We start from the raw sequence: 24,282 nt of genomic DNA, 5'->3' as shown, positions 1-24,282 counted from the left end.
AATTTATTTATGTTGAATATTGCTATAGGAATGGTTATGGATTTGTTTCTGAACTAAATTTCCCATTTAGGGAGGATGATGATTGTTGTTTAATGTTTTCCTAGTTAATGTTTAATTACCATTCCTCAATTCTTGTGTGTGTGAAATTATCTTAATTTGTGTTTAATTTCATGTTTAAGATTGATCACCTTGTGCATGCTCTATGATCTCAATTCAAAATCTGAAAAGTGAGAATTGAGAATGCTAAAATTAAGATAATCGATGTTCTATGTGAAACGAAAGTATTTACATGACTTATGTGACGAGTAGATTATTGCTTAATGCTGATTTCATGTTAGTTTAATTAAGGAATTAATTAGATAACATGTGATTTAGAATCTAGAAGATCTGAAAGGAGCTAGGTTATTTTATAATCTGTCATTCACCCCAAGAATAGGTTAGTAATTAATCATTAACAATTTGGGTAAACAACAACAGGATTCTCCTCCCTATTGCCTCATCTTGCTCAACTTTAAAGTGTGTTATTAAGTTTTCTGAATTTTCTTTCATATTTTACTGCTTTTAATTCATAATTGCTTTTGATTTACCGAATAGAATCATAAGTATAATTTAGTGGTACTTAATCCAATTCCCTGTGGGATCGACCTCACCTGTGTGAGATTTACTACTTGATTGCGTATACTTGCGTAGTGTTTAAAAATATAGCAACAAGTTTTTGGCGCCGTTGCCGGGGAATTGTTTAAAGATTAATATTACATAAAATTATACTAACTTCTACTTTGGTATATTTTCTCTTGCTGATTTTTCTAACCTTTTTCTTGCAATATTTTCTTGATTTATTTCAGGAATCCTAAGTGCATGCGCCGTCAAGGACAATCAGTCATATTACCAGTTGATCCTGAAATTGAGAAAACTTGCAGGAAGAATCGAAAGAACAAGAGGCAAGAAAGAGTTTCAAAGAATCGCCGAAACATCGAAATCATGGTCGCCAATGTGAACAATAATGTTGGGAACAATGGGCGTAATAATGGTAATAATGGAGGCGCTGTGGAAGATCAAGCTAATGGCCGTAGCTTGAGAGATTACATTCTCCCTACTCTGACGGGAGTGCAGTCATGTATTAGGCCACCGGCAGTGGATGCAAACAACTTCGAGATCAAACCTGCCATCCTTCAAATGGTGCAGTCTTCAGTTCAGTTTGGTGGTCTCCCTTCTGAAGATCCTAATTTGCATCTCTCTAACTTCATGGAACTTTGTGAAACTTTTAAAGTTAATGGAGTTAGCGACGATGCCATTAGATTGAGGTTGTTTCCATTCTCGCTCAGAGAACGAGCCAAGAGTTGGTTGAATTCTTTGCCACCGAATTCTATTGCTACATGGAATGATCTGGCAACAAAATTCTTGTCAAAGTTCTTTCCTCCAGCTAAGTCTGCAAAGCTAAGAGGAGAAATCAACAATTTCTGCCAACAAGATAATGAATCTCTCCATGAGGCTTGGGAGAGGTTTAAAGATCTGATCAGGAGGTGTCCCCATCATGGTATAGAGAAGTGGATGCTGGTTCACAACTTCTACAACGGGTTGGTTGGTAATACTAGAACTCTAATAGATGCAGCAGCTGGCGGAGCTTTTATGAGAAAAAGTGCTAATGAGGCATATGATCTATTGGAGGAGATGGCTCTAAACAACCAGCAGTGGCCAACTGAAAGGAGTCAATCCAAGAAAGTAGCTGGTGTGTTAGAAGTCGATGCTATCACAAAGTTAACAAATTTCAAAGGTTGAGGCATTGACTAAAATCATTGCAGGGCAAGCTAAGCAAGCCCAAATTGTTTGTGAGTTATGTGGAGGAAGTCATCACTTTTCGGAGTGCCAAGCAGATGTGGATGATTTGCCAATGGATGAAGCTAAGGCCATTGGGAATTTTTCACAGAACAACAACAACAACAATTATGGGTTCAACCAGAATAATAACCGAAGAAATAGTGGGTTCTACCAACAAAGAAATCAGAACCAACAGTTTAATCAGCAATCCTCTGGTGGAAGTTCTAGTTTGCAGACAGATTTACTGCTCCAATTCATGACTGAAACTAGATCTTCAATTAAAGACCTGCAGACTCAGATGGGCCAGCTAGCAACTCAGGTAGCAACCCGCCCTCAAGGAAATTTGCCTAGCACCACTGAAGTTAATCCTAAAGAAAACTGCAAGGCAATTACCCTGAGGAGCGGTAAGAAGTATGATGGGCCTGAGTTACCACAACCAGTTGAGGTAGATGTAGAAATAAATGCTCAACCGGTGCCGAGCACCAACACCGACAAGCGAGAGAAGGCTGCGATAGCCCGACCACCACAACAGTCTCCACCGATTAGTATTGATCATCATGTAAAGATACCCTATCCTCAGAGGCTGAGAAAGTCAAGCTTAGACAAGCAGTTCACCAAGTTTCTAGAAGTCTTCAAAAGACTTCACATTAACATTCCTTTTGCTGAAGCTCTAGAGCAGATGCCAAGTTATGTGAAGTTTATGAAGGAAATTTTGTCAAAGAAGAGGAAGATGGAAGACTATGAGACAGTGGCTCTAACTGAAGAGTGTAGCGCTATTCTACAGAAGAAACTCCCTCCAAAACTCAGAGATCCAGGGAGTTTCACTATTCCTTGTACTATTGGTAAAATTGAAGGGATAAATGCACTATGTGATTTGGGAGCCAGTATTAACTTAATGCCCTTGTCAGTGTTCAAAAGATTGCAGCTAGGTGAAGCAAAGCCAACTACTGTAACTCTTCAATTGGCAGATCGATCGCTAGCTCACCCTAGAGGAGTCATTGAGGATGTGTTAGTAAAGGTGGACAAGTTCATCTTCCCAGTGATTTCATTGTTACGGATATGGAAGAAGACAGTAATGTTCCTATCATCCTGGGGAGACCTTTCTTGGCAACAGGGAAAGCACTAATTGATGTTCAGAAAGGAGAGTTAAAGCTAAGGGTACAAGGAGATGAAGTTGTATTTAATGTACTCAAAGCAATGACCTATCCTACAGCTAGTGACAACTGTTTTGCAATTGATGTGGTGGACCAGCTGGTGGAGACAAAGACACATGCTGAAGATCCTCTTAATCTGACTTTGGTACAAGAAGAGGTGGTAGAACAAGATGGTAAGGAAGCTTTTGAATATGCTATGTGGCTCGATTCTTATGGACCGCTGAATAGAAAATATTACGAAGAGTTAGGAGTCATACCAACAAAGCCTACCCCATCTACTGAAAAGCCTCCTCAACTAGAGTTAAAAGTCCTACCAGAGCATCTCAGGTATGAATATTTGGGTGAAAATAAGACACTTCCTGTTATTGTGGCTTCTTCCCTATCTTCTGTAGAGACAAATAAGCTATTACGGGTTCTAAGGAAGCATTCAAAAGCCATTGGATGGACTTTAGCAGATATTAAAGGGATCAGCCCTTCAACTGTAATGCATAGAATCTTAATGGAGGAAGGAGTGAAGCCAACCATTGATGCACAACGTAGATTAAATCCACCAATGAAGGAGGTTGTCAGAAAAGAAGTCTTGAAGTGGTTAGATGCAGGGGTAGCGTATCCTATTTCAGACAGTAAATGGGTGAGCCCTGTCCAAGTGGTCCCAAAGAAAGGAGGGATGACGGTGGTGAAGAATGAGAAGAATGAACTCATCCCAACCAGAACTGTCACGGGATGGAGAATTTGCATTGACTACCGAAAACTCAACAAGGCCACAAGAAAAGATCACTTTCCACTCCCATTCATTGATCAGATGTTAGACAAGTTGGCAGGACAAGAGTACTATTGTTTCCTTGATGGATACTCAGGGTATCACCAAATAGCTATAGCACCGGAGGATCAAGAGAAAACAACATTCACATGTCCATATGGTACTTTTGCTTTTCGACGAATGCCATTTGGGCTATGTAATGCTCCAGCAACATTTCAGAGGTGTATGATGGCTATATTTTCTGATTTAATAGAAAAGTGCATCGAGGTGTTCATGGATGATTTTTCAGTGTTTGGCTCATCGTTTGACCAATGTCTGAGTAACTTGGAGTTGGTTTTAGCAAGATGTGAAGACTCTAATTTGGTGCTGAACTGGGAAAAGTGCCATTTCATGGTTACAGAAGGAATAGTGCTGGGACATAAAATCTCAAAAGAAGGTATTGAGGTTGACAGAGCCAAAGTATCTACAATTGAGAACTTGCCTCCTCCAATTTCAGTGAAGGGAGTCCGAAGCTTTTTGGGTCATGCGGGGTTTTATAGAAGATTTATCAAAGATTTCTCCAAAGTGGCCAAACCGCTATCCAATCTTCTTGCTAGTGGAGTTCCTTTTGAATTTGGGAAAGATTGTCTTGAAGCATTCCAAATTCTCAAGGAGAAGTTAATCTCAGCACCGATTGTGACTACACCAAACTGGGAATTACCTTTTGAAATCATGTGCGATGCAAGTGATTATGCTATTGGAGCAGTCTTGGGACAACGGGTTGACAAGGTATTCAGAACCATTTATTATGCAAGCAAAACCTTGAATGATGCCCAACTAAACTACGCTACTACAGAAAAAGAGATGCTGGCCATAGTATTTGCATGTGACAAATTTCGACCCTACTTAATTGGTAATAAAGTGATAGTGTATACAGACCATTCAGCAATCAAGTACTTGATGACTAAGAAGGATGCCAAACCACGACTGATTCGATGGGTTCTTCTTTTGCAAGAATTTGATCTAGACATAAAAGACAAGAAGGGTACTGAGAACTTGGTGGCAGATCACTTGTCAAGACTAGAGCTGGAAGAAAGTCAGAATACAAAAGAGGTACAAATAAATGAACAATTTCCCGATGAACAACTCTTTAGTGTGAGGGAAAGTCTGATGGTACCATGGTATGCTGATTATGTTAACTTCTTGGCTGCCAACATCACTCCTCCTGAGCTATCTCGTCAACAACTAAAGAAGTTCTTTTCTGAGGTGAAGCATTATTATTGGGAAGAGCCAATCCTCTACAAGCACTGTGCAGATCAGATAATAAGAAGGTGTGTGCCTGAAGAGGAGATGTATTCTATTCTTAATCACTGTCATGCTTTACCATGTGGGGGACACTTCAGTGGAACTAGAACAGCTGCCAAGGTGTTGCAAAGTGGATTCTTTTGGCCAACACTTTTCAAGGACGCTAGTACTTTTGTGAAGGCATGTGATCGTTGTCAGCGTACAGGAAACATCTCAAGGAGAAACGAAATGCCTTTGACAGGAATCTTGGAAGTTGAATTGTTTGATGTATGGGGGATAGATTTTATGGGTCCTTTTCCTTCATCGTTTAGCAATCTATACATCCTATTAGCTGTGGATTATGTGTCAAAATGGGTGGAAGCTGCAGCCACACCAGCTAATGATGGTAAAACAGTCCTTCGGTTCCTTCAAAAGAACATATTCACTCGGTTTGGAACTCCCCGAGCAATCATAAGCGATGAAGGGAGTCACTTTTGCAACAAACAATTCGAAGCACTCCTTTCGAGATATGGTGTTCGTCATAGAACAGCTCTACCGTATCATCCGCAAAGTAATGGCCAAGCTGAGATTTCTAACCGGGAAATAAAGATGATTCTGGAGAAAACGGTGCAGAGATCAAGGAAAGATTGGTCAAGAAAGTTGGATGACGCATTGTGGGCTTATAGAACAGCGTTCAAGACACCAATCGGGATGTCACCATATCGGTTGGTGTTTGGAAAGGCTTGTCATCTACCGGTAGAGCTAGAACACAAGGCGTATTGGGCGATGAAAACTCTGAACATGGACTTAAAAGCTGCTGGGCAGAAAAGACTACTACAGTTGGATGAGTTGGAAGAATTTCGAAATGAAGCATATGAGAACGCCAAGATTTACAAGGAAAGAACTAAGAGATGGCATGACAGAAATCTAGTCAGAAAAGAGTTTCAACCTGGTCAACAAGTTCTACTCTTTAACTCAAGGCTAAAGTTGTTTCCTGGTAAATTAAAATCAAGGTGGTCAGGGCCATTTACGGTGATCAAAGTGTTTCCCTACGGAGCAGTGGAACTAAAAGGTGAAAGTCCTAATACTTTCAAAGTGAATGGACAACGATTAAAGCTCTACTTGGGGGGTCAATTTGATCAAACCAAGTCCGCCATGATTCTGGCGCCACTTTAAAGATCTCGATCAACGTCTAGCTGAGCGACGATAAAGTTAGCGCTAATTGGGAGGCAACCCAAGTGTTCTTTTGATTTAGTTGAACTCTTTTTAAGTTTACTGTTATTTTTCTTGATGTTCATTCTGTTTCGTTACTGAAAAAAAAAAAAAAAAAAAAAAAAAAAAAATTTTTGGGTCAGTGGCCGCGGCCATGAGATGTCTGGCCGCGGCCAGAATGGACTTACAGAAAGTCCTGTTTTTTGGCGAATTCTAGCCGCGGCGAGGGTATATACCGCCGCGGCGAGATAACACTTACAGAACGACCCATAAATTCACGGAATCTCGCCGCGGCGAGGCTACATGGTCGCCGCGGCGAGAATGGTCAGATTGCCTTTTTAAATCCTAAAAACCCTAACATTTCAAAATCACACCTCATTCAAACACTTTCTTCTCCCAGCCGAAAACCACCTCTTTTCACCCTAATTTCTTCATCTAATCCCATTCAAACCAATTTTCCTCAAAATTACCCATAAACTTTCATCCCAAATCATCATAATCTCTTATTTCTCTCATCTAACACTCTTTTCCTCTAAAAATCCATTCCAAAATCCCTAAACCTCACCCAAATTTCAGAAAAATCACTATTCATCTTCTTCTTCCCTAAAGCTTCAAGGTTCTCATCAATGGAGGTTAACTAAAGAGTGATTTTCATTGAGGTATTGATTCTAAGACTTCCATTCCAATTTTTATTGAAAAATTTGTGAATTTGTTGGATAGTTTTGAATTATTTGGTGGATATTTGGGATTTTTGCTATATACATTGTTGAAATTGATTGTGTGAATAGAATTGGGTTAAATTGAAAGGGATTTTAATCCCGGGAAGTCAATTTTTAAGGGGAAGTGCTGTCAAAATTTTGAAAAATCTTGAAAGTTAGAAAAAATTTGGGAGTTATGGGTCCAAAGAGGTCAAGGGTTAATGAAGAGGGAGCTTCATCATCCAACCCATCTAGGGGACGCCCTAATCTAGATAGAGTTAGGTTTACCAACATTGAGGCTCAAGAGCGGTTTTTGAAATTAAAAGATAGGGCGTTCATTGAAGATAGAGGGATAGACATAGTCAACCTAAGCCAAACTGCCAATATTCCCCCTGCTTTTGCATCTATTAGGGATCAAATCCTACAGAGGCAGTGGACTAAGTTCGTCGATGTCACTGAGCGTGGTAATCAAACTCTAGCTTTGGAATTTTTAGCCAACTGGCCTGAAAGAGAAGAGGGCAAAGTTAGAGTTAGGGGGGTTAGAGTGCCTGCTACCGCAGAAGCTATTCATGCCCTTTATGATCTCCAAACTTTCACTTATGAAGAACAACAATTGAAACAACAATTCTATGAGAGAAGTACGAATTATGTGGATATGGCTGAGACTCTAGGGTATCCTGGCCTTAGGTTCCATGAGCTTAGTGGAGTACCATACCAATTGTACCGATGTGAACTCAACCCAGTGGCCAAGGCTTGGCTTTACTTTGTTAGTGCAAGGATGCTCCCCAACAAGCATTTTTCTGATGCTCAAATGGACAGACTTAAATGGGTTTACGGTATTATGAAAGGGTATAATTTGAATGTGGGGGATATTGTTCGAACAACCTTTGATATTATGGTTGAGGGATCTTCCGGTGGAGGACTGGGGTTGGCTGGAATAATCACTGACCTCTGTGAGAAACATGGAGTACCACAGTACTCATATGATACAAAGGTACCGCCCCAGCGCCCTATTAACTTGGCGACTGTTCTGCGCTTCAAACCTCCTCATCCTCATGGTCAACCGCCAGTTCAAGGAGGTCCTCCGGCAAGAGAAGAAGAGGAACGTGAGGACATCGAACCACCACGTCTTGTCGGGCCTCTTGACCCTGCCATGCAGTACACTCACAATCAGCTGAATTATCTGATTCAGCAGAACATTCATATGCAAAATTACATGGCCCAGAGGAGTATCTTCGATGAGCAGCAGGTGGCTCAATTGAACACCCTTGTCACGAGGATGAACATCGGTGTGGATGATCCAAACTATTTTCCCATGCCACCCCGTTTCAACCCTTATGACCAGCCACCGCCGCCAAACCCCTTTTAAGGGGCTCAGGTAAGTTTCTCTCACCCTGGTTTATTTTCACACATTGGGGACAATGTGCATTTTAGTTTGGGGGGGGAAACTTAATTTATTTTTTAGCGCTTATTTGTTTCAGTTTAGTTTTTTTTTTTTTTTAGTCTTGCGTGATAGCTAAATTGAAAAATGGATTGAATTGTTGTTATTCACTTGTGCAATGGATTGAAACATAACTGTGTGCTTGACTTGCAACTGTTTGAATTAAATTGGATGTGTGCTAGGAAGTGATTCATGTAGGTTTAAAACATTTGCTATTCTCACATATCACCTGTGTTCTATTTGGATTGTGGAATGATTGATTGAACGTGGAATAGAATTTGTTTGACATACTCTCTTGAAGCGAAATCCTTGATGATTTTTGTTTGGAAAATGATTTAGGCAAATTTTCTTTGGATCGATTGAGCCTTTCAAGCCTACCTGAAAAAAACATTTTTCCTTAGTATACCCAAAGTTGAGCCTTAGCCTGTTTTAAAATTTTTCACCACTTCACGGAGCTGAATTCGTTATTCTAAACTCTTTTCACCCTGAACATATTTTGTTATGCCATGAGCCTTGAAGCAAGTTTGGGGGGGGAATAAGTGCTGTAAGTGAAAAAAATATAAAGTGTAGGAATGAGAGATTGAAAAAAAAAAATAATAAGAATATTGTGTGTTGTGCCTATGAAAAAAAAAAAGAAAAAAAAATGTGTCTTCTTGAAAAAAGAAGTTAAGAAAATTATGAGGTGCACACACAAGAAAAAAATTGCAATCTCTTATTTCTGTTTTTGGGATATATGGAAAGAAAGCAAAATAAATGTCTAGGCTTACTTGGTTAATAGTGCTTATGGTATAGTATAGCCTAAATGACTTCTCATCTACCCATGTACCTAAGCCATGTGATTTTAACCGAAAAAGACCTATTGATTCCAGGTAGAAATTTGTCAACATTAGTGGAGAGAGGTATGTCATTCAAACTTATTGATCATGTGTTAGTGGGATGTTGGAAAGTTAGAACAGTTGTGATATTGATGGGAATTGCGATGCTTTATGTTTGTATGAATTACTTACTTGTAAACTGCACATTCAACTTAGTTCTTAGAGTTGGCAAGTTGAAATTCTGGTTATTGAGGGATTGAAGTTGTGCAGGTGGTGGTAACAATTTAATTGTTGGAAAGTTCAGCTATCATTTTTAGTTTTTTTAGTTTAGTCTTAGTTTACTCGGGGACGAGTAAAGAGTCAGTTTGGGGGAGTTTGTTAGGCTATTTTTAGCCTATGTTATGGATCCGATTTATGTGCATTCTTAGCTGTGTTGGGACAGAATTACGCTTGTTTTCTATGTTTTCAGGTTCTTTGGAGTAAAAGAGGTCTCGGGTGCAGAAATTCACTGAAAGACGTGCTGAGCCGAAGAAAAACTTCATTTTTTGAGTTTTTGCATATCTGGCCGCGGCGATGAAGAGTCTCGCCGCGGCGAGATACGAGAAACAGAGAGAGGCTGAATTTGGCACATTCTCGCCGCGGCGAGAGGAAGCATGGCCGCGGCGAGATCCCGTACGGACCGGGGGTATTTTCGTCCATCGAACCCTAAATTTCAAGTATAAATAGAAAACTGCGATTGGAAGTCAGGGAGAGCGATTTGGAACCCTAAAACACAAATTTGAGAGCGGCAGGAAGAGCATAGAGATTCAAGTGAAGATCCAGAATTCATCCTCAAACAGTTCTTTTCTTTATTCCTCTTTAATTTATTTATGTTGAATATTGCTATAGGAATGGTTATGGATTTGTTTCTGAACTAAATTTCCCATTTAGGGAGGATGATGATTGTTGTTTAATGTTTTCCTAGTTAATGTTTAATTACCATTCCTCAATTCTTGTGTGTGTGAAATTATCTTAATTTGTGTTTAATTTCATGTTTAAGATTGATCACCTTGTGCATGCTCTATGATCTCAATTCAAAATCTGAAAAGTGAGAATTGAGAATGCTAAAATTAAGATAATCGATGTTCTATGTGAAACGAAAGTATTTACATGACTTATGTGACGAGTAGATTATTGCTTAATGCTGATTTCATGTTAGTTTAATTAAGGAATTAATTAGATAACATGTGATTTAGAATCTAGAAGATCTGAAAGGAGCTAGGTTATTTTATAATCTGTCATTCACCCCAAGAATAGGTTAGTAATTAATCATTAACAATTTGGGTAAACAACAACAGGATTCTCCTCCCTATTGCCTCATCTTGCTCAACTTTAAAGTGTGTTATTAAGTTTTCTGAATTTTCTTTCATATTTTACTGCTTTTAATTCATAATTGCTTTTGATTTACCGAATAGAATCATAAGTATAATTTAGTGGTACTTAATCCAATTCCCTGTGGGATCGACCTCACCTGTGTGAGATTTACTACTTGATTGCGTATACTTGCGTAGTGTTTAAAAATATAGCAACAGATACATCATATTGCTCACAACTTCAAAAGAAAAATGATTATATGATAATTATTAGCAGATCCAAAATTTAACTTAAAAAGCAATTATTTTATAATAGGGAAATTTGCGGCAAAAGTCCCCAAAAAGGTCACGTTGATACAGATTAGTCCTCAAGCTCCAGAAATAGCGGCAATAGTCCTCAAGCTCCAAGTTGTTGTTTGTCCGTTAGTCTTTTTTCTAACGATCCGTGAGTTGCTCCAAAAACAGGTCAGGTGTTGATATTTTATTGGTTCAAATTAAAATTTCAATTAAAAATAATTAAAAACACTTATTAAAAATTAAAATAAAATCTTTTAATATTTTTAATTATTTTTTATTTTAAAATTTAAAAACATTTTTTAAAATTATAAAACATTATTTAAAAAATAAAAAACCTTTTCAGTTTTTACTTTTTCGTTCTTTACCTCTCTCAATCTATCTACCTTCTTCTTCCTTCTTTAACCTTTCATCTTCTTCCTCCCATGGCAAATGCTTTCCAAACCCTAGTTCTTCCAAAATTCGAATCTCAAACCCACCGTGCCTATTCCATCTCCGTCTTCCTTCTCAAACCGAGATATTTCGGATTTGGGAGATTCGAATCTCAAACATTAAGATTTTTTTGGGATAATGAGGATTTATCAATCTCGATTCTCCAATTCTTGAGCATTTTCCAATGAATGATTATCTAAATGAACCCCAGATGTGAGATTCCCGTAGCCCAAAGCCTGAAGGTACCTGTTCATATTTTTTTTTTCTTCTTCTTTTCTTTTCGTTTTTGGTTATCTCTCTCTCTTTGTAGGGTCACGGATCTGGTCAGGTTTGAATGTGTGTATGTATATATATATAGTACATGTATAAAGCTAATAGCAATCTTTCTTTCAGAAATTAAACACATCAAAAAGAAAGCACCGACCTTCATTCTTTTTCCTTTCTCCTTCTTCTTCAACAAATTATCTTGGGCTGTGTTTTTCTCTCTTACACAGAATTTTCATTCCCAAATAATTCATCATCATTAACCCTAAAAGAAAGAGAGAGAGAGAAGGGTTTTGAACCCAAAGCCAAGAAAAGAAAGCAAGCCCCAATCGGGGATTTTCGTTGTAATCTGACCAAGATCTGTGAGTTGAAAATAGAGTAATGGTTTTGGTTTTGATAATGGATTTTGGGTCATCAGCGAGAAGAAGACGAAGAAGAAAAGAAAGAAAAAGAAAAAGAAAAAGAGAAAGAAAAAAGAAAAAGAAAAAAAAGAAAATCATTTTTAAACTATTTATTTATTTATTTATTTTATTAATTAAAATAATAATTTGGACCAGTGATATTTTGACACGTGGCAATATTAAAAAAGTAAAGGGCTCAGTTAAAATTAAGATTAACGGACAAACAACAACTTGGAGCTTGAGGACTATTGCCGCTATTTCTGGAGCTTGAGGACTAATCTGTATCAACATGACCTTTTTGGGGACTTTTGCCGCAAATTTCCTTTTATAATATGCGACTATGTGTATTTATTTTTTTAGGGTGAGAATTTGTGTTTATATAGTATTAAATATTATTTAAAAAACTCGTAATTAACAAATAAAGTTAAACTAAATCGTATACATTTTAGGAGAAACTAGGTACGTAGTAATAGTTCAAATCCCTCTAAAAGCTTTGCACGTACGTATGCGTTTTTTTAAGGAAAAAAATTCATATATAATTTTAAAACTTGTATAAATTTCAATCCACTAATATGTATTATTATTATTTTTAGTAATATATTATTGAAAAATGCTAAGGGGGCACCATAAAAATGGGATATTAATATTGGTTCATATTCAGTACTATATATTTTGATTTAAATATCGGCACGGCACCTTATAGCAATACAACCTCATCTCAACGTGGTCCGCTCTTGACTATGATTATATGATCATGATCAATATCATTTCTCATCCTCTGAGAGTCTATGAGAAATAGTATAGTTAATGGGTTCACAGTACTATTAGAAAAAATATTGTAACTAAAGAAAAGATGACAATAACTATAATAATAATAATGGATGGAGCTGAGCAAAATTCATGTGAGGTATTTAAGAGAACGGTTGGATCACGCTTAGTTGTACGTTATAATGCCCTTTTTATTTATGACAAGTTAAGTTATAAAGAGACGATACATAATTGAATAGATCCTTAAAGAGTAATAGGATATGTAGGGCTCTGCTACTCTTACTTACTATATATACTTAATTAATACTTATACCACCACACTAATAAATATCATCTTCTCTTCTTCTTTTGTTTTCTTCTACCTTCTTCCTCATTTTACCACACAATATATATAATTATACTCATACTCATACCCCTCGTGAGGCTCTCTAACAAAACGACAATCTATAAAATTATTCACCTTATATATATAAGAGATAAATAAGAAAGATGCCATTTTTTAACCGTGTTTCTTTTAAATAATAATTATAAGGATAAAAGATGATATTATTTAATTGTTGCTATTGTGATACATATTTATAAATAGTTCAAATTGTACGGACCGGAACTATATTGTCTTAGTTGACAATTTTTCATTAGCTACAGGAGGATTTAAAATTTTGTTTTATATGGTTGGGATGTGCCAACTGATTACAAAATAACTGTAACAAAGTTCACATTTTTTATTTTTTTAGATGTACATATTTTGATTGATCAGTTAATTACGTTCTAATTTGGACTTGGAAATAAAGAAGCTTATATAAGAAAAAGAAAATTACTATGCAACCAATTTATTACTTGGTATCAAATTATACACAATCCACACATAATTTTCTTTTCCTTTCTAAAATAAAAGAAACCAATTACCGCTGTTCTTCTTATTAACTATCTACTTTTAGTGTACCAAAAAAGAATGTATTCTTGTTAACTCTCCTCTCTCTACCTATTATTTTGTGAGTGTACGAGCCAATTAATAAATTATAGCATGAGTAATGACTTTAATACTCTTGAAAAGTATATATAATATATATATTTATATATACAATTTGTCCCATATGGGCGGTTGATGGTTTCTAGTTCTTAAAAAAAAAACAGGTGAACAGAAAGAAAGAACAATACATATATAATTAATAAAAAGAGATTAAATACGGCATATACACATTCCAATATTAACTAATGGGACAAAACATAATGTTGGTAGTTCTAAAAACAAGGAGAGTCGATCCAACGGCTACCATTAATCCATTTGATGAAATATATTAAGGTTAATAATAAGAGTAGGAAATTATTATAACATATTAAAGATTATCTTTTGTTGGGAGTTGGGGTTAGGAGTTTTGTTTGGGACCATATTATATTATTAAAAGTATAATAGAATTGCTATATAGTACCGGTAGCAGTGGTAGTAGGCAGTAGATGTCTGTGCTTTTGGGTTGATCCATTGGTCATCCAAAAGAGTTTGATATGATATCCATGTGAGAATGGGCCCAATTAGCTGTTTTCGTTGTACCAAAATCGTCTCACCGTGAGACTGAGAGTGACACCAGTACTTGTAGTAGGGTTCTCTCCAACAAAATGTGAACTAAGCCATACACAAATGCCAAACCTTGTGGGGCCCTCACCCTCTTCTTCTACTCTAAATTTTATTTTATTTCAGATCCAAAAACCCCAAATCCATATATTATGTGTTTAAAATTACCTTTATTTTGTTAAAGCTAATAATTAACTTTTTTTTTGATAAATTTAATTATATTAATTTAATTACTAAAAATCTGTCATGGAAGTTAATGATGCTTATATAATGATGACATGCATGATTTTTATCTCTTCTGAATCTCCTATTACATATACATGTCAAAATTTAATTAATTAAGCTCTTAAAATCTTTTATTATGATTCTGGGCGTTATCCAATTAATTAAGCTCTTAAGAACAAATAGTAGTAATTACAAAAATGTATAGTTATTCTCACAACTTTTTTTTTTTTTTTGGATGAAATTCTCACACAAATTTAATTTAAAGACCATCAATATTGAGAATAGCTTAGCAAATTGGTGATGTGTGTGTTATTTTTTTTTTCCCTCTTTGTGATATAAAAATATATTCTTTTACTTAGGTACAATAAATTGGAATATCTTTTTACTGTTTTTGTTCTATAAAGTGCATCACTTTCTTGTTGTTTTTTAAGATAAGACCAGGCAAATTATTAAGTACTACGTACTGCTCTGTAAAAAAAGACACTATTTCCTCGTTAGTGAGATAAATTGTCCTATAATTATATATTTTCTTTTTTTATCTTTCTGAATTATAAAACGGCATATATCAACATTTATATATGATAGCGAATCATGAACAAGAAGTACACATTAAAAACTATGCAACTAAAAGTAGTATTCCCATACATGAATTATGATAGCGAATGATCACTCAATATTGGTATTTTTCTTTTGTCATTTCCATTTTCCACGCAAAGAAAGCTTCCAAACTATAAGAAGTTTCCCTTAATGATGTTTTAATTTCCAAGTTTCACAAAATGCTTTATCATTTCAAAACTATGTGATAGAAAAGAAATTAAAGGAGAGAAAAGGGAATAGAAAAAATGTTTGTTTGGTTGAATCTTGAAACTTGGATTGGAGGGAAAGTGAAAAATAATGAGTCACTATAATAATTTGTATAATGAAATTTGATTATTCATGCTTAAATGTGTTGCATGATCTAATTATATGTCACCCCTATTAAACATCAAACAAAAATTGCTACATTTTTTTTAGTACCAAACTTAACCTCTAATAAGAAAACTAAACTCCTTCCCCTATCTTTTCTCTTTAATTCTTGTGTCCCTCTCTCTACAAAGTCACACATACACACACCTTTTGTCGGAGTCTATCAACTTTGCTTGACAACCAAGTGTGTACTCAAACTCCCTACCGATATAATTCTTGAAAAAAATAATAGATATGTAATTTATTTAGTAATTATTATTAGATTTAGTTGCATTTAGATTGATATGAATAGATCTATACATATCATCTTTTATTTTTGTTGTCTTGTTCTTGAAACTCGAGCTGCTCAGATTTCACATTTTCTGATTTGTTTTCTGAGTTTAATTTAGCGATGTTTAGCAATACTGTTGGTGATAGCTAGCGACATTAGAGTAGGCTAAAGGTTAGAGATGAATTTTAACGACATGTAGCAACATGTAGCGATTAAATTTACGATATTGGCCAATTTTTGTTTTTTACTTACGACTTTTACGATATCTATCAACATTATTTGCGATATGTGTCGATGTTCTTAGAAAATATTTTGGTAAAGCAGTAGAGAAGGATATTTATCGACTTGTGGCAATTCTTTGCGATGTAGTTATCGACATGGTTAACGACATGTTGCGACAACACTTGCAATATCTCTCGATATATTTTTCCTAAACTAATTTTTGCCATTTTTGTTTGCAGATTTAATTGTATTTATAGTTGTACTATATGATGGGACTTGGACAATTAAAGGTTTGAACTAGATATTCATCAATATTCCAAAAAGTAAGATGTTGATATTTGAGATTGACACGGCTTTACAAAAGATACATGAAATTTTGTATGAAGAGTTGGATATAGAACCTCTTGTGTATGAACTAAAAGTAGAGGTTTGTTACATTTACATGAAAGATAATATGATACCATTCAAGGTTTTAGTAAAAGATAGTCATCAAGTAAGATTATTCTTAAGAATGAAGATAAAAATGAGTGTAGAGAACTTGCTGTCATTATTTGTGACTTATAAGGTTAAGAGGCATTCGAATTCAGGGCCTACTCGTCCTGTCCCCCCACGAAGTGTTATTGGGAGTTTTGTCCCAGAAATAGATCATGCAGTAAGTTTGAATGAGCAAGCCACTACTAATATAGATGAGCACAGAGCTGATAATGCATTTGACCAGTTTGATAAGTTTGATGCTCCCTTTTACAATGATCTTGTGGTAGGTTTGAACGAGGATGGTGATATATTGCAAGTTGATGAAGTTGTAGAGGTACATGCTTTGAGGTTAGAACTACCTCCAAGGAACCAGAGTACATAGCATGAAAGAAGACTTTCTCGTAGTGAAAATCACCAAACACCAAGCACTAGTACCAGACGGTCAAGTCCTCCTTGTAGTACTGTACCATCAGATTTTAAAGTTCGTACGAAATTCAAACCTCTTGTGTGGACAAGGGAAGACATATAGGAAAATAATATTTATACAACTTCTCTTAGTGGTACACCTTCAGGAGAAATACACGTTGGCAAGTTGTACAGAAACAAGATTGAATTGAAAAATATAGTGGGAAGGTTTGCATTGAAAATGAATTTTGAGTTCATGGTCATAAGAAAGTCTGGCACCGATGTATTTTACGTAACTTGTAAGGATTCAAATTGTAAATGAGGATTGAGCGACATGTTTGAGGTGACTATGTTCCACAACAAACAAACATGTAATTTGGATTCTGGACATGTTGATAACTGTTGTTAGGACTTAATTAGTACGATTTTTAAGTAAGTTTTTAAGGTATTTTAATTAGTTTTTAATTGTATTTTTTGTAATTTTACGCTTTTGATTGTTAATATTTTTTAGGTTTAATATTGGAGAATAATAGAGCAAATTTGAGAAAATAATGTGCAAAATGGATTAATTTAATGAAGTTTTCTTGCTAAAACACCAAGAAAATAATCCAATAAAGAAATTCAAAAGATCTGGTGTGATTGTAGCTACTAAATAATTGGAAAGCGTGAAGTAGCACCTCAACATTAGAAATCAACATCAGGGCACTAAAATGCTAAAATTTGATAGTAAGTTCGTGTTTAGCATGGTTTAGAGGAGGGCCTCAACATTGGGATCCAATGTTGAGGCATTGGAACCCTTAAATCCTCAATGTCCAAAATTGGGCTTCAAGTGTCGCGACAATATAAGGAAGTGTTGCAGCACTCTATAAAAATCATGTTAATATATTTCACTACAACAATTACCTTAATTAGCGGCAGACCACTCAGTCGCTAATAAACCCCAATTCCACCGCTAATAATAGTTATTAGCGGCGGAAATCTCCCGTTAATAATTTTGCCGCAAATGAACAAAATTGTTGTAATGTTTTTTGTCGTTGAATGACACCGACCGTGACACTACAAGAGAATGTCGCGGCCCGCCTCTTTTAAAGTGCAAAAATTAGTGTTTTTATCTTTTTAAAAGGTTATATAAAGGATCCTTTTTAGCACTTTTCACCAGATGATTTTGAATTACAAAAATTAGAAGCGAGAAGTGACTCTGAAGACTTTTAATATTTATTTTTCGAAGAGTTCTTCCTTTTTCTCTGAAATTCTTATGTTCTTAATTGTTATAAAATATTTTCAATGATTATGAGTAGTTAGGCTTTTTAATAGGGTTATTAACGGAGATTGATTGACACTTTATTTTGGTTTTAATTTGATTTAGTTATTTTGTAATTTTTAATGTGCTTATATTTCATTCGTACTTAATTTTTTTTTAATTATCTGATCACCAATTAATTGTTTAATGATTTCAATACGAAATTTGAGAAGTGAGTGTTGATTATGCTATAGTGAAATAGACACAGATTTCGATATAGGACGAGGGGACCTATATGATTTGTGTAGCATTTAGAATTTTTATGCTTAATACCTCCTATGTGTTTAAATTTACCACGAGAGTAAAAAAATTTCATATAGGTTGAAATTTATATGTCCTACTTCGAATATAAGTTTTTTTAGTAAATTCGCTATCACATGAAAATTAAAATTTTAGAATTAAATTATATTAAATCATTTAAAGTAGATGCAATCAAAATTAATCACCCTAAGTTTTAATCATTGTTAAATTTTACCTTAATTATTTGTTTTCTTTTATTTTTTAGTAGAAATTAAACATTTTTTCTTATTTTTATTGACTCTAAGAAGAATTAGTAATTTAATTGTTTGGTTATTAACTATAGTCTTTTTAAGATCGATCTCACTCTTGTGAGTTTATTACTTACAAACAATATGTGTACTTACGTGTTGGAAAATCAATAATAAATTTTTAGTGCCGTTAGCGAAGACTGTTTTAGTTAATGTTAAATCAATTAAATTTTATTCTAATTCGATTTTCTCTTTCTACTTTTTACTAATTTGTTTGTATCAATTTTTTTGAAGCAAGAGGTAGTTTATGAGTTGTCAAGGATCTATTACAAAAGTATTTATTGATTTTGAAATTGAGAAGACTTGTAGGTAAAACAGAAAAAAAAAAAAAAACAGAAAAAAAAAACAAAAAAAATTAGAAAGAGCTGCTACAAGGGTTGATGACCCTAAAGTACACTCGAGTATTTGCTCTAATCTAAACAAAGCCCTTGATCGAAAAGCTGTGGTTATGAATTTTATAATAGCCTTAATTTAGGAATATGTATATAAATAAATCTCATGCTCAAGCAACTAAGCGGATAACTTTGTTGAAATACTTGGAATGTACAGATTGTGTCATTTAAAATAATCGGTCGTCGAAGAGAATAAATACACAAATGCATACATATATACATATTTATATAATATAGTTTTTTTTTTTTTTTTAATTGGGGTGAACTGTTTTTGTTCCCTATCTACCATAAACAATATTCATATGATTGGTTCATATATCACCATGGTTTCCCTACTGCACATGCACCATTGACCGTCCCAATGATTGAACTGAAACTTTCAATTTATACGAAAATTCGAATATGTTAATTACTATAATTTTTGTATAATATTACAGACGCTCATTATATATATCGAAGTGCGGCTTTTATTGATAAGCAAAAGACAACATACAATTTAATGGGAAGTAGAAAATAACGAAATATTGAACCTATAATATACGAATATATATTTATATATATATGGGATATAGCAACAATTACAGGTCGATTAAGTTTGGAGCAGAAAGTATTGGCTAGTCAAAATGTATGCCCCAAAGAGGCACCTACTTTTTTTGATAATGCCTGCAAAATGGCCTAACACGGCCTCTTTTTCTCCTTGGTCCCCAAAAGACAAGAGTATATTATTAACCATGCACCACCCACCGGATCAACTGTATCGTACAAACACAATATTGATTGGATTATGAACTCGAAATTATTACATACATATAAATATATGGTGTGGTAACTATGGAGCCACACCACATATAAAAATTTATTAGTTTGAACGAGTGCTGGAAAAATTGACACATATCACCAAGAAGGTGAATTAAATTGGAGTAATGATTGGAATTATGTACCTTTATAAACATAAATGTAATTGCCAGCGCAATATTACCCGATGATGTTATTATCAAATATGAAAATCCAAATGTTCGATTCCACGTATAAAATATTTATGAATATAAATTACGAAGAAGAAAACAAATAAAAACCAATTTCTCAAAACATGATTCTCTGTTTATACACATCTACTCTAGTATTGGTTTTAATAATAAGATAAGACTTTTCCATGCCATCTCTCTTTTGGACTACTCGTTTAGATTTTACTATTATAAATTGGTTCCAAAACACACATTATGCATTTGAATTCAATAGTTTAATATATTAAAATATAAGAAAGAGTACCAACTTATTTAAACCACATTATTTCTTTATATATTTAAATACAGAGAGAGAGAGAGGTGCAAGTGGAAAGAACATGGAAATATAAACAGGCTGTGTTTGGTGCAGGAACAAGAACAGAGCACTAGGTTCTGATTGTCATCAAAATAAAATAATTAAAAAGATCGAAGCACAACAAAATATAGTTTTTATGATATTTTAAGAGATTTAAGATTTGGTCAACGTTTGCAAACTATCATGAATCCATGATATGATAAAAATTTCATTACACCACGTGGGTCAAATACAAGTTAACATGTGTGATGATTTTCATTCACTTTACTTATCAATGACTAGGATTCGAATGTTTAATGATAATATAATTAAAATTTGCTCCCAACAAAATAAGAAAGAAAAGAAAATATATCCTTCCTTAAGATTATTTTTATCTCTTTCAGTTCGACAATAATAGTAGCAAGTTTAATTAATCATCTATATAAGCTAGTACTGCTACCTCTATAGCTAAACACCTCTAAACGTTTTGAGTATAAAATAAATCAATTAAGTTTTGAATTTGATGTTACTTGTGTTTACATGAGAATTTTTGTCTCTTGTGATTTTGTCACTAAATGAAATTTGTTTTAATGTGAATTGTGTGAATATAGCTCATCATCACGTGATAAACAGAAGAATAAAGTCTTAATTAAATGAGATTGATCGATCAGTTAGCCAAAAGACATGTTGTGAAGCAGAAGAAACAGTAGTACGTAGTACCAAGTAGGAACATATCAGCTGAAGGGACGTGTCAAATTTATGTGACTAATTATCTTATATTAATTGGAGGCGTCAATTTTATACTCTCATAACAGCAACAGCTTAAATAGATTCAACGTCAAAACTTAGATTAATTGGCAAAATGGTAATGATTGGATATGAATCTTTTCCAAGTGAAATATATAACTAGAGCACACAAAATAACACTTACAAGTAGACGATTTGTATCAGAATCAACCGAAGATTGAGAATTAAGATCCTAAGTTGAAAGTAATTCTTCATGTAGAATCCCAAGATCATAAAGATATCAATGAATGAGCAAAACTAACATAAATGAATATAAGAGAGAATGGATAACATTATTTTTGCAAGTGAATACAAACTTCATTGAAATAGATAAAAAAAAAACATGACAGGACTAACATTCATGCATAAGTGCATAGCACAAGATAAGAAACACAAATCAGACTAAAGTGAACAGGAAATAAAGGAAAGACTAACACAAACGAAAACATTTAAACAGCAACAAACTATAAACAAAAACAAAGATGCAAATTAGAAAATAACACGATAGAATTCTTCATAGTTGTTCAACAGGCCAGGGGGCACTTCTTCAAGATTTAGAGAAAATGGATTACTTAACTACTTCAATGTTGTAGCAATTCTAGCAGTGCAATGTTCTTACTCCGAATCTTCAGAAGGCTCATCAAAGGAGCTTATATCAAGCTGGTATCGTAGAATTCCCCCAATGCCACCATACCCTTTACAAAACTTTGAACCTTCTTGTGATTTATCAGTAACCAACTCAAGCGAGCAACCAAACTGCTTGTGCTCATTGGCTAACCACTCAAGCAGAGCCATACTTTCCACAGTTTCCAGTTCAGATGAAGTGGCTAAATCCCGAAAACTACTCGGATCAGTCTCTTGTTCTTTGTTCAGTAGCTTCACAATAATCTCTTCAGTCAGTCTATTTTTCAGAACATATCTATTCATATCTAAACTCTCCCATACAATGAGTTTTTCAATTGCGCCAAATTCAAGAATTTTCATTGTATCATCCAAACCATAGACGTATTTTTGAGTGTCTTGCTCAACCTGTTTGAAGAAATTCTCCATCAACAAATTCTGTTTTATGAACTTGACATTGGAGAGAATCTCAGAAGACAACTCAATTGCTTGATTGAAGCCAGTTTCCCCTCCATGAGAGATGTCTACCACCTTAAGTATCTTGGCTCGAATACGAGGGTCAAACGCAGGACATAAGGTCGGCCTTCAGGTCTGCAGAGCCAGCAAGAACAAGTCCAGCCACATTAGGCATGTTGGTCTTTTGATCAATAAACAATTCAGTTGCTTTCTCTGCAGTTTTGGTCACATAGTTGTGGCGGCTCTCCATTCTAAGACGGCTGAATCGCAATGCTGATTGCCCTCCTCTACCATGTTTCTTAGGAAGATCAACTGTGGCTCTGTGAAGCACCGCCCTAGTGTTGCCACTCAATGTCCCAAAAAGGTATCCGCCCCCATCCATTATTATAAAACCAAAAGTGTCATCAGATTCCAAGAGATGACTTAGAGCTTCTGTATGGAACCTTTTGTCACAAATGTATAGTGAAGTATTGATAGGCTTGAAAGGTACAATTTCATGAGTTACTTTCTTCTCCTTCCCATCTTCAGTGACAGTTGTTCCAGTATACAAAGCAAGTCCATTAGGAGGAACCTTGTTGTAGAGCTTAAGCCTCTGTTGGGCGGACTTAATAGCTCCCAACACAGACAGACGATTCACCCTGCTTTTGATTTTTGCAGCATTGCCAAATTCCTCAGCAAGCAACTTAGTAAGTTGAGATATTTGATCACTAGGAGATATGATGAGAGAGATCATGCTTGTGCCGTTTCCTTTAGCAGCTTCAAGTGATTTCACCAATTTCTTCATTCTCCAAATCTCAATGTATTTATCGGTTTCGTTACATTCAGCCATTGGAATATTTGAGAATAACAGAACCACAAATCTAAATGACAAAACAAAATAAAGAATTGTATCAATCACACTATAGCACATATTCATAGTTCAAGGTTAATACACATCATAGGAAAGTTCTGCCGAAAACAAGATCAATAATCAAAAGAATCTCCAACATATATAAAAAAAAAAGTCACCAATTGTAAAAAAGAAGATCCAGATTTAATATCAAGAAATATGCTCCAAAACAATCTAACATTACTAGAATCAATTCTTATCCAAAAAAAGAAAAATATAGTTAGAATCAATCAAAAGGACAATACAACTATTAGTCATAATACTCAGATGTGAACAATTAGTTAGACACTTACCGCCTGTGATAGTTTACACACAGTAAATAATGTCACGTTGATTTTGTGGAAACTAGGTCAAAATTAAGTTAATTAACACTTCCTAACAACAACAACAAAGAAAAAAAAATCTAAAATTGTCGCAAATTTGTTAGGGCTAAAACAAATTTGAACAGTTACACTTACACCCAAATAATCTATATATATATATATACATATATGCACATAAATTAAAAAATTACACAATCGATCTTATCAGAAAATCTCACAACAAACACCCAATAATCAAATCAGCAATTTATAATCACTGGAAAAAAAAATCTTAGTAAAAATAAATATTAACTTAAAAGGAAGAATAAAGTACCTTCTGATTTTGATTGATCACAACAAAAAGAATTAATTAAGGTTTCCGAACTTCTCCCGAAAATAAGTAGAGAATGAAAATAGAAAGATTCTTCTTCTTTGTAGTCGAAGTTTCTTGGAGGGCAAGTTATTTTTAAATATTATTTCTGTGATAGTCTCTAGATTTTTTTTTATGAAAATACTCGGTCACATCTTAAATATATATGTTCCGCTCCCTAAAAAAACACATTTAGGTGTGATAACACTTTTGTTTGAAATGCATTTTTTTTTTTTATATTAGTGCAAGTGGGAGTTTATTGGGTTTTGTGCCCTAAATAAAACACATTTCAATATAATCAGATTTACTCATTAATAAAGATCAGAAATAACATTTTATGTTGCATGGTTCACATGATTTATTTCATGATTATATATATAATATATGAATTCCATTTAAGTCCAGAACATATGAATTTGTTAATGATTATAATATTGTCAGTACAGTGGAATATAATCTTAATTATATATTCGAAAGTTTATTCCCTGATTTGTCAGAACACTGGATTTAGACT

The 24,282-nt window shown here is 34.5% G+C and overlaps 1 non-coding gene and 1 pseudogene across 1 annotated transcript; both read right to left on the bottom strand.

Annotated features, from left to right (window-relative positions):
* Positions 1–1,434: 1,434 nt before the first annotated feature.
* Positions 1,435–1,541, bottom strand: LOC133033784 (small nucleolar RNA R71). Its single transcript, XR_009685847.1, has one exon. It is a non-coding gene; the product is annotated as a small nucleolar RNA R71 (small nucleolar RNA).
* Positions 1,542–21,426: 19,885 nt separating this feature from the next.
* Positions 21,427–24,030, bottom strand: LOC115705008 (eukaryotic peptide chain release factor subunit 1-3-like; annotated as a pseudogene).
* Positions 24,031–24,282: the final 252 nt, after the last annotated feature.

Source organism: Cannabis sativa, chromosome 1, assembly GCF_029168945.1.
Source record: "Cannabis sativa cultivar Pink pepper isolate KNU-18-1 chromosome 1, ASM2916894v1, whole genome shotgun sequence".
Taxonomy (NCBI): domain Eukaryota; kingdom Viridiplantae; phylum Streptophyta; class Magnoliopsida; order Rosales; family Cannabaceae; genus Cannabis; species Cannabis sativa.
The sequence above is the reverse complement of the archived record's forward strand: the minus strand, read 5'-3'. Positions and strand labels throughout refer to the sequence as shown.